Source organism: Magallana gigas, chromosome 5 (assembly GCF_963853765.1).
Source record: "Magallana gigas chromosome 5, xbMagGiga1.1, whole genome shotgun sequence".
NCBI lineage: Eukaryota > Metazoa > Mollusca > Bivalvia > Ostreida > Ostreidae > Magallana > Magallana gigas.
This window is the reverse complement of record NC_088857.1, coordinates 21,211,256-21,222,161: the sequence shown is the minus strand read 5'-3', so window position 1 is coordinate 21,222,161 and position 10,906 is coordinate 21,211,256. Positions and strand designations below refer to the sequence as shown.

Genomic DNA, 10,906 nt, shown 5'->3' with positions numbered 1-10,906 from the left:
TTTCACAAGTTTATTATTCTTTTAATAGGCTATCCTACATTCTTGACACATTTCAATAGATAACTATATTTTTAACGAAATGAAAACAATAAGACAATAGAGTTTTTTATTTTCCAACAGAACTATTTTTTAATTTCGAAAAAACTATAGGACTATTGTCATTTTATGAACTAAGATATGAAAAAAATATGCACATTGAGTTTAAAAATAAGTGATTAATACATGTATAGAAACAGTACAATTACTTGTCATTGAAAAATATGTATATCAACATTAAATCCAATTTCTTCGCAAAAACGAATGATTATTACCATTAGACAGTGTCATTATCAAGCTATATAATAATACGAGTATCTGCAACTGCATGATTATATAAGCACCTAAGATAAATCAATTATTCTGGTATCTTAAAATGGAGCGGATTTCAAATGGTTGAGGATATAGCACAATTCCTTGAAACATAGCAGATCCGGCAAAGACTACCACTCAGGATCAATAATTGTTGCCAACTGCATCAAGGTGAATATGAATGGAAATAAGGGAGATCTTGCAAACACTTTTTCAAGGCAATTTCTTTTCCCTGACCCAAAGGTAAACACCCTGAAGAAAAAAAAGAATGTTTTTGAAAAACATCTTTTTAAAAATTAGAGCGAATGTGTGTCACTGGGCTGGAAAATGCTGCAAAAAATCCCACAACAAATACTCCACCTTTTTCACACGGGGTCATTTGACGGCAAAAATTGCCCTTTATTCATAATACTAGGTTACTTATTTGCTATATAAAAATGGGTCAATATGTTTTAAAAATGTGTGTGGGTTTTGTAATATTGAAATTAAATTTACCAATCTGCAGTCACGTGAGATAATATAAGTTCCGTTGCCAATCCATTCAACTTTAATTTTATCACATGTTCGATGGAAAACCTTGTTAAAACTTTAAACTCCTCTTCTATAACTTCATGATACACTGTGAAAATATGTCACTTTTAGAACACAGTTGATTGATACTAAGTACAAAAATATACAGGTGCTTGCAATTCAAATTAATCGTAAGTCCAAGAAAATATTAATAAACTATATCACAGAAAAATAATGTTTACAAAATTGTCTTGGGGGAAACAAAACCATTTTATTGTTAACTTACTTTAAACAGGCAATTTGATTGGGAGGATTAAACCATAGTAAACATTTGCAATAAGTTACACTTGCAAAATTAGTAACGAAGTAAGTTGGCCAATATGGAGTATAGATTACTTAGTAACACACTTTCTCCAAAAACAGATTAACCTTACCATTTGTTCTGAAAATATAGGTCACACACCAGTTTAGACGATCTTCCTTGTACCCTCGACAACATCAAGGTTGTCTGCTTACAAAATATCATTTTAAGATTTTAAAAAATATTTTGTATGAAAAAATGGAACCTTACCAGAACTTCAATTGTATACACCGAAACACTTTTTTTTCTAAATTTTTGATTTCAATGATTGGTAAAATCATTCTGAGATTTTTCTATTGAAAGATATATATTGAGCAACTTGATTCGGGTAATGGAAACTTTTCATAAATGAATAAAAAAAATAGATAAAACAGAATGATTCTACAAAGTGAAGTATTTTTTTTAAATATGAAAATTGGTATCTACATAGCTTTATAGAGATATGACAACATGAAATGAATATATTTACATACAACTTAACATTGAATTGGCGTATTTGGATACATGTTCACATCAGGAAAAAGTGAAAAGAGAAAAATATACAAACACAAACACAATATACTTACAGTACAGTATATATTAATATGTATCTGACAGCAACATATAGACAACTGATAATTTGGATTGTAAATCTTGGCTATGTATTTAAAAAATATTTTTAAATCTCAGGATGCATGAAATAACGAATCATGTAAAGGTCAAATAAATAGTTACATGTGTATCTGTTCATGTTCAAACAACTTCTATAATAAGGGATAAGGAATCATTCTTGGAGTATTATGAGGTTATCAAATATGGTCGATCGGGTTAACCAAATCCAATAAAGTCAATACTGCTTTATGATAGAATTGACCGTATTTGTCAGTTCGTAATATTCAAAGAATGTTTCCTGTTCACATTTTATATAATATTTAGGTATTGTAAATTACATGTATTGACATTATTGACGTTATTTTCATTTCGTATAATTATGCAAACCTCTTCCTGACCCAAACCACATTATTAATGAACTGTTTTTGACTATACGTTACAAAATCGATACGTAGTGTTATCACAGACAATGACAATGAAAAACATGTATCGAACAAACTCTTGGACACAAGGACTCAAGTCTGAGAAAGGGCGTCCAATTTGTAGGTTTAGTGAATAAAACAGTATAGAAATCATCTTTACTCAGAATTACTAGTGATTGGCATATAGAGTTTGTTTTAAATATTTATGCATTGCCGCATACTCAAATTTGAAAAAAAAAACATGTGTAAAAGTCATTGTAGAGGAAGATGTCAAGGATGCCTATTTGTTTAAATTTTTTTTTTACATTTTTCAATCATTTTTTTGTTTAAAGTTAGAGACAAAGAAAGTAAAAACGTGAATTTAAAAAAAGTAGATGGATAACTAGATGTTGGTACCGAAAATATTACTCATATCGGTTATATAATTTTCAAGAGAGAGAGTCTCTCAGTCAAAAGAGGAATAAGTCTGTCTCAATTCTCGCATCTGCTTCGACAATAAAAAGGCTCGGAAGTTGATCATTATACAAATATATGATGAAGAAAGTATTTTCACTCTATTACTTTTACTGCAGAAAGGGGAGGGGTGTATTTTATTTAAACAATTTGATTTGTACATCTTTTAATTTTAAATGTTTAACTTTTTGAATTTGAAATTCGCCCTCTCCCCGAAAAAATAACTCCTTTTTCTCCCTTTTCAATTAACAGTCTTACGCATAGCTATAAAGCATTTATCAACACGTACGGTAATGAATATGTATAAACCCATCAACAATATCAATTGACAAATGCGTGCTTACAACAAATGCATATGGATTCTGTACAGCGATGGGGTAAACGATGCGATACCGATGCGTTTTTGATGAAAATGGCATGGATGCCGGTAGGACACCCATAGTAATCGGACGGTGACTGAGATCATCGGGCACATCGGTGGAAGAAAATAAGTTGTAGCTATAACCCAGCGATGTTTCCACCGATGTTCCATCGCTTCTCATCGGCAATACATCATTAACACATCATCGAATCGGCCGATGTATGCATCCCCTCCACCTCAAATACTTCTCAATGGTTTCCATGTTAATCGAATGTAAATGGAGCTTTAAACTATTAAATGCATGCAATTGCAAAGAATAATTCAAATGCATTAACAAAGTGTCAACTTACTGATCCGGTCCCCTGCAGATTTAAATGCAGATACGAGAATTCAACCCCCATCGTTTGTATATACTAACCGTTTCTTACATCATCCGTCATGTTCAAACAGGCAATGCACACAGACCTTTCATATATACAGTGAGACAATAATTGTCAATAGATTCAATGCACTAAAGTCCTTTCACAAAACCTCATGAAAGTATGTCTTCATTTCATAGATTTTCAAGAACATTTTTTTCCGCTGCTTAAAATATTGCCAAAAACTCCACAAGATTCTAAATGTTTAAAACCGTTAACATATTAAGTTATTTCGTTCTTTAAAAAACAATAAGCTAGCACGATTTGCATATATTAATATTATACAAAAATTGACTGTGTTTTCGTGCAACATTGGTTATATTAGCCCCCGAGGGACGAAATATTGCCCGACGCGAAGCTGAGGGCAATATTTTCGTCCCAAGGGGGCTAATATAATCAATGTTGCACGAAAACACAGTCAACATTTGTTTTGTTATATGAAGAAACAAACCAAAATTTAAGAAAGTAATTGAAAACAGATCGCCGTAATTTTATCAGCTCAACAAAGAATTCACGAATTCAATTTTGTGCAAAGTTCATTTAAAAAATATCCTCAGCATCAAACAGTCACTGGTGATATTCCGCCGACTGTAAGAATTAACATACAGATGTTCTACCTGATTTTACTTCACAGTACTTAAAAGGGAGTATGGGACTGACACCAAAGTAATTGAAAATTTTTAAAAATTGGTTCAACAAATAGTATTGCATTTTTTCTAACAAAATATAACAATTTTTTGATAGGTTAATATGTTTGTTTCCATGGTAACGGTATCCAAACATACCCTTGTTGGAAATACTTCCATTCATCAAAATACACCACTTATAACAGAAATGAAGCAATGCTACATCGTTTATAATAATTTTATTTCATTTTTCTTATATGCTATTTATAATACATTGACAGAACAACAATTTATTAAAAAAAAAATTCTGAAAGCCTCCTCAGTATCATACAATGTGCGACCGAATTTCCTCTGCATGGTTCAAATTTGTTGCTTTTTGTGTTGACCGTCAATGCAAAATGGTCAAAAAATCTGTTTTGATATAATTGGAAGTTTTATTTTTGAACTTAAAAGAAATATACAAGTGTTATGCTTTCACTGGAAAAGGAGAAACTCATATGTCAATAACTTAGATAAAAAGATATTGCAATCTGAATTTACTCTGGTCTGTTTTTACAATTCCGCGCCATTTTCACTTGATCACTATTCTAGTGTAGATAAAATAATCAATACCAACTTTTTGTTCAATCAACATTGAGTCAATTAATAATATCTTTACTACAATGCTGGTACTTTATAAAATTCACCAAAAAAGTAAAAAATTATTCATTTAAATTCCAAATTTCCTCTGCTTAACTTGAAATTCCTCTGCTAAAATACAAATTTTTAAACCATTTGCACCTTATAACAATATACCAGCTAGGAACAAAATAATTCTAGTATGTATAAACAAATAAATATTTAATTTATGATTTGCTACATGTATCTTATAATAATTTTTTTCATCTCTGAAACATAAAAAAAAATTGAAATCAGCATTACATCATGTACAAAATGCACAGTACAAATGCCAAATATAATTTTAAGCTATTTTGGCAGAACAACATCCATTACTGTTACAACCATATATTATGCTATGAATTTTTTTTAATACTAATCAAGTTTATACTGGACATTTAACTCCTCACATGTATATGTACAATGTAATAGATCAACAAACTTATACAAATAATGCACCCAAATCAAAAGCCCTTTCAACATTGTTACATGTATTACCAATCTAGCATAACTAATGAAGCTGACAATTACCGCTCCAGAACGAACGCTATCAACAATTTTATTATATATCTAACATATATATTGAAGCAGACAAGAGCACATCCTTGGCTTATCCATGCAACATCTGCTTTTTATTTGGGCAAAGATGTAGTATAAACATCTTTTGAGATACTGTATGACTTTAAAGTTAAAGTTGTGTGTTATTTTTTCACAATATAGATGGTTCCTTAAGATTTCCTTCACATGATAAGCATCCAATGTTTTACCAATATTTGTGTCAATGTTTGTCCGAAGTTTGGAAATCATTGTGCTATCTTCATCACCAACTTTTGTCCTTATACAAATAGACCCATCATTCACATCCTTGACCATCTCTTCTATCATGTCACTCTCCATGGCCTTCATAGAACTTCCCGTTCCAGTTGATAATGCAATCATGTGGAGGAGGTGTTGATTTGGAATTGAGAGACAAAGTACATGTGCGACAGGATTTCGATCTTGTTGAAAAGTTTTCTATTTTTCCAGAAAATGTCCCGATCACAGATGAATGATCTGAAAGATGGGAAATAGCATCACTTAAATACTTATACATAGAGAAATATCTAAAAACTGTTGTGACATTCAAACACAAGGATTTCTTAGGATGTACAATTATGGTTCACAAAGACTAGGCCTCGTACAATTCAGCGTTTATTTAACTACATGCAGTTCGATTTCCATGGCATTCAAAAATTATATAATTTAGAATTTACTGATATAATAAACAAACTTTTTAAATGAATGAAAGACTTTCAATTGCCACACTCATGCTTAGAGTATTAAAAAGAATAAAATAAATGACAAAAAATATATTGCACAGTGATAATCTCTAGGACTAAGGATTCAGTCAAAATATATATGGAATAATACATATACTTTTACCTTACTGTATGGGGGCTTTAATTTGTTGATATGAAAGAGTATACCCTTGAAATCCATGAAAATTAAACCAATCACAGTGATACACTGTACCAAACGAAATTACCCAGTAGTTTATGTACTAGTAATTTATCAAATACCTGATAAACCGTCATGACTTCACTCTCTCTATCTATTCTGCCAACCAGCATATTTCTATATATAGCTCTTCTTCAATAGGAGATCAATACAGTCTAAAAATGGCCCCGACCATCGAGCTCTCTTAAATGCGTATCTGCTTACATCCCTAATTCCACCAAACTCCTCCACTGTCTCCAACCACAATCAGACATTTGGACAACTTCTTCATGGTCAACATCTGTAATATTAAGTTACATAATCAGGAATTTTTGCACCATGAGAGAATTTTAAATGGAACACCAGTTGGCTGCAAAGTTGATCAGTAAAAAAAATATATGCATATGTACTTGATATTATAAAGGCATAAACAGACTCTAAGGTTAACTCAGATTTAACAAACATAATAATATTTACTAAGAGAGGAATAGTTTTACTTAATATAAGACAATGACTTCTGAAATCTTTACTTTTAAATTAGATGTTCTCCAATCAGATAAATGCAAATATTTCAACATGGAGAAGGGCATGGGGCTGTGAAAAGTAATTTTTGAGGGAGCATTATTTTGAAAGACTGAAAGTCACACAAAAACTCCAGACACTGTAAAAGTGTTTTAACAGAAAAAAAAGACACCATCTGAGGTTGACATTGTACTTGACATCTATTTTACACCTATTTGAAATTTATTTTGCTGTCAATATGTAAATTATGAGTTCATGTGTATACCATAGTGTATATCATTACATAAAGTGTTCAATCTGTCTTTCTATTTTAAAATACATCTCCCGACATCATGGGTTTCCAATAGTCTAACTCAACCCCACACATATTAATGGCTGTCAGTTTACAATTTCTATCAAAACTAAATCATTTTTAACCTCACTCATATATAGCATCAGAAATTACTGATACAAAATCAAAGTCATCATCATTTGCAGTTTCAACTTGTAGCTTATAGTCTGTCCCGAGTTACTGCTTCCATCACCTTTTGATTATTTTTAATAAAAATACACACACCTGTCAGGCTGTGAAAGAAATGCTGTTGAAGTCTATAAAAGGGAAAATATCCAAGATATCTTAATTGATAAATTATCATTTTTCACTCATAAAAGTTCACAGGAACAAAAACAAATTTCTTACAGAGATTTATAATGGGAAATGTTTACATTTTTTCTCCATTCGGAAGTACTCCAGACACCTCGCACAATTATTCAACGTTATCATCCGGGCTTATTTATGGCTGATGCAATGCAAAATCTCAGCAGACTTTTTATTTTGGGATGTGTATTGAAACCCGAAGAGGTACATGTAGAGGGGGCGTTTCAAAACATATAATCTGGACATTTTTTTATAATAGTGGATGAACGTAGTTTGAACTCAAAGGTATTTATGATTATCAAAGTATCAAGTGAAAAGTAGTGGAAGCAAAAACTCGGGACAGAGTATAAATATAAATTGAATACCAGATAATTTGACTAATGAATATGCATAGAGACGACAGGAGATTTCGTATGTGTGGTATGACATCATTTTGAACCATACATTTAAAATCGACAACTAGTATAGAAACATCTGATTATCTGAAACATGTGACAACATGATACAAATTCTGATATATGTTAGAATTAAGTTTAACTTATTAATAATGAGAGACAAAGAATTCCACTGTGTTCTGATATGTGTATTGAACCATAGTGGCATACTGTCAAAAACTTGTTTTTTATTATGAAATTACATCTCAGGTACTTGGGGCTTTACTTACGAATGTGTACGATGCCTACTTTAAAAGGCATAGGTATCTTACATACCAATGCTTGTGCATTACAACGCCATAGCATTTATATAAGAAAAATTCAATGATGTCCATACAAATTTTACTTTTACTCTAGTCTCAGTAAGATTCGCCGAAACTGAAAATCTGAAAAAACGTCTATCAAAAACTTTCAGTTTCGACGAACTTAATCCTGCTGAGATTACCAATACTTTTACTCTATCAATGAATGTAAGTCAAACCTGGACAGATCGCTTTTACTGGCGTCGAGTCATATTCCTCCATCTCTGATGAGAATTTTTCAGCTGTAATATCAAAATATGTGATTGGTATGCCCAAGAGAGCGTCCACGTTCGCATTAGACCATCCTTTTTCTGAACTTTAGCAACCTTTCTGTGGCGATTGGTCTTCTCAGCGTTCAAAATCAAATCCACGTTTCCTCCGCATTGCCGAAAACTGAGCCGATATTTATGTCGTAAAAAAATATTTTGGGTTAAATTAACTCTTATTATCATTTATATTCACGCTTTATTATTTAAAAAAACCTATAAAACCCTTTCCACTATAAATTTTATTGTTTAATACCTTAGAATTGAACAAACAGATTTAACGACCGCGAATTGGTTTACGTCATTTAGAGTTGCGCGGTAGATTCAAAATCGTGAGTCCCATACTTCCTTAATTCGCAAATCCTTACATCCGTAATGATAGCAAACCGTCGCATTGCGCGTCCGTTGTTTACTTGCCTTGACTGACTGTTTATTATGACGTCACCTTGTTTTGGAGTCGCAAAGAGTTATTTACGTCATCGTTTACGAATCAACAAATCATAGGCGATTATTTGAAATAGAGGGAATGTTCTCTAGATATTATTCCTAGCCGGTCAATATCAAAAAATTATTGACCGGTCAATATTTTTCGGAGGAGCTAATATTACAATTTTTAATTTTCTTTTGTAAGCATGCACAAATGCCGAAACGAAAAAAGACAGAGGAGTTCCGCAAGGGGTGTGATACGGATCCGTATCAGCCCTAGAGGGCTGAAAACCTGTATCAGCCCTGGAGGCCGAAGCGAGTTTTGTGATTTCATGTGTATCACATATGCAAAAGCCTGTATTTATTACTAAGTATGTAATTATATATATAACATTTTTTAATAAGTTTTCTCGTTATGTCACAAATTAGATAATTTTATTACTATGCCCTAAAAATTGCTGAATCACACCGGAAACAGTTATATTGCCCTCCCGGAAACAGTTATATTTCACAGGAAATAATTATATTGCCCTCCCGAAACTGTAGTATCGCCATTGCGTGCAAGAATTCTGCATATTAATTACGTCGGGTTCGAAATTCAACGAGCCAGTTGCTAAGCAAACGAAAACAGATCAGCGAATTTTAAACATGTCGAACAACGTCTGATGTTTGTTCATCTAAATTCAGAGGAACTATCATTATTTTTGATTAAGAATCAATGATCAGCGAATTAATTGACGTTTTACATTGTACATTGACTAAATATGAGCATGTGCCATCAAATACTATTGTGAATTAAATAAATATGTTGATTACCCGAGTTTGATTTGTTTAAAAATGTTATATAACATATATTACATGGCTTCGAGGGCGACATACCAGAATGTTTGCCCTGAGGTGACAGGAAAGCCCTGGAGTGTTATGTCGCCCGATGCCGAAGGCAGAGGGAGACATAACACTCCAGGGCTTTCCTGTCAACGAGGGACAAATATTCTGGTATTGTTGCCCGATACCTTATACCTTATGTTATAAGTTGAATATATATATTATAATATATATATAATATATATTATATAAATATAAATATGAATATGAATCTATATATATAGACAGAGAGATTTTTTTAAAAAAGCATATTTTTACTATGATTTCGAATTGATAAGGCCTCCTGTGTACCCCCGGTTAGGATTGGCCTGTAAAAAACAATGATTCTTAATTTTGCTTTTGTTTTATAAAAACATTCTTTTTTTAAATTAAAAAGACTTGTTTAGTTGCTAATAAAGGTATTAAATCAAAAGGCCCACTTTTGCCCTCTTATTCTAAATCAGACAATGCAGAGCTTGATATTTTTTATATCTAAAATTTAGAGGAAAGGGTAGTACCAAATTTTTAAGTAGGTTCCCCATTTCCACTTTCTCTTTATCGAAATGTAATGTTAATGTAAATAATTATATGCAAATAATCTCAAATCTAGAAATATGGACTTTTAATTTGGCTATCAAAATCTTTACAACTAATTTAGAAAATTTAATACCCGGCTTTGCTCCTCCCTTTTTCTGTCAAAATAGTTACGATATACTTATTATTAATGCTTGTAAACTTTTTTTGTTGAAGAATTATTACCGATCCAAACTATCTTACAGACCCCCCCCCCTCTCTCTCTCTCTCTCTCTCTCTCTCTCTCTCTCTCTCTCTCTCTCTCTCCCAAAATTTTGAGACTACATGACTGTCGTTAATTAGCCTTTATGTTTATAGTTTTACATAGAGGTTAAAAGTAACGCTCCAACTCTTCCTTATAATATACGTAAATATGATGTATTGCTTCCAATCTGCATTTCCAACTTACGATTCTTACATGAAAACTAAGACTTGGTATGAATTATAACTATAGTATTTACACTATAGACATAAATTACTTCCTTTTAACTAAGAGCATTTGACGTTAATAAAATGTGAAGCGGGAAACTTTGAGGTGTCTCCGTTATGACGTCATAAACAAATGTGCACAAAACAGCCTCTCGAGTTGTCTGAAATGAGTACAGAATTTGATGACGAAAGCAAACCCGCGACCCACCTTAAATCTTCAGACGTTTTA

At 32.0% G+C, this 10,906-nt stretch overlaps 1 long non-coding RNA gene across 1 annotated transcript; it reads right to left on the bottom strand.

Annotated features, from left to right (window-relative positions):
• Positions 1-4,313: 4,313 nt before the first annotated feature.
• LOC117687552 (uncharacterized) lies at positions 4,314-8,706 on the bottom strand. The gene is made up of 3 exons (XR_010714142.1): positions 8,299-8,706; positions 6,308-6,525; positions 4,314-5,801 (listed from the first exon to the last, which is right to left on the bottom strand). It is a non-coding gene; the product is annotated as an uncharacterized lncRNA (long non-coding RNA).
• Positions 8,707-10,906: the final 2,200 nt, after the last annotated feature.